Here is a 1,583-nt window from a genome sequence, read left to right as displayed (position 1 = left end):
TGCGCAAATGTGTGTGCCCCAAATCCCTACAGGATGGAGAAATGGAGGAGAAGGAATTGTGATGTGTTGTGGTATGACCGTGCCACACTGGGGGTACATTTTCTCTCTCTCTTGCAAATGCACATGACCACTGGCATTTGAAAAAGAAAACTGTGGGGACCGGCAGATGGCATAGTGGTTACATTGCTGAGCTCCCACATGGCTGACTGTGGTTCATTCCTGGACCTGTTGGCTTCAAACTCACTCTGGGCACGTGTGCATGCATGTGTATCCAAGACCCCAGGAAGGGAAGGTATTGCAGCATGGCCATCCTCTCTGGGGTGATTTCTCACTTTCTGTCTCTCTGGCTCTCTGGAGAGTACATGCACCCTATAGCAAAAGTCTCTCAAAAAAAAAAAAATAAAAAGAAAGAAAAAGAAAAAAAAACTGTGAGGCCCAGCAAGTGGTGTGGTGGTTAAGACACTGGATTGGACCTGGTGGCTTGCTTTCTCACTTTCCCTCTTTCTCTTGCTCTGTTTCTCTCTGGTGAGTGTGTGCTCCCTGTAGCAAATTAAAAATAATAATAGTACTAAATAAAATTAAATAATTCTTTAAAAGACAAAAAGAAAGAAAGAAAACTGCCTGGTCTTGCTCTTCCCAGTTTTCTTACTCCTCACGTCCTTTCATCCCTGGCAGCAACTGCAATGGGCATGTTAAAGGGCCTACTGCGTGTCCTGGCATCTGCTCCAGCTGCAGAACTAAGTCCCTGCTTCCCCACCCCTCCCCTTCCATCACCTTCCCATCCCTGATCGCTGATATGCTTTCCACATAGCAGGAGACCTGGCCCCACAGGTACAGACTGTCTCCTGGCTTCTTCCCTTCTAATTACCCTCCCCAACACACACACACACACACACACACACACACACACACACACATGCACGCACACACACACACACAGTCTTAAGACTTTGATGTCCCAGATCACTGAGTGTGTGTGGAAGGGATGGGCGGTGGTTGCTAAAACTTCCCTTGTGGGTTTGCTGGTGGTGTGGTTAAGGGTCCCACATTGCCGGCTGTACTGTTCAAGTCCTGGACCCAATGGCTTGAAAAACATGTAGGGCACATGTGCATGCATGCTCAAAACCCTGAAAGGAGGGAGAAACGGAGGAGAAAGGGATTGGGAGTGCTTTTTCACTCTCCCTCTCTCTCTGTCTCCACCAAGTGCACATCTTTTCTAGCAAAACCTAAGAAACCAAACAAAACACCTTCCCCTGCTTAGGTGGCACAGTAGTAACACGACCCTCTTCTTCTTTTTTTTTTTTTTTGGAGAGATTTTCACTGTAGGGCGCGTGCGCTCGCCAGACAGACAGAGAGAGACATAGAGACAGAAAGCGAGAAATCACCCCCCAGGGGGGATGGTCACGCTGCAATCCCTTCTCCTCCATTCTCCTCTCGGGATCTTGGGCATGCACGCACACGCGCCCGGTGTGAGTTTTAAGCCACCGGGTCTGGGACACGAACCGCGGTCGACTATGTGGGAGTCCAGCGATATAGCCATTACGCTAACTGCTGGTTCCCAACACAACCGTCTTCGATGCTGG

Source organism: Tupaia chinensis, unplaced genomic scaffold (assembly GCF_000334495.1).
Source record: "Tupaia chinensis unplaced genomic scaffold, TupChi_1.0 Scaffold144171_1, whole genome shotgun sequence".
In the NCBI taxonomy this organism is placed as follows: Eukaryota; Metazoa; Chordata; class Mammalia; order Scandentia; family Tupaiidae; genus Tupaia; species Tupaia belangeri.
Note: the sequence above shows the minus strand (reverse complement) of the source record.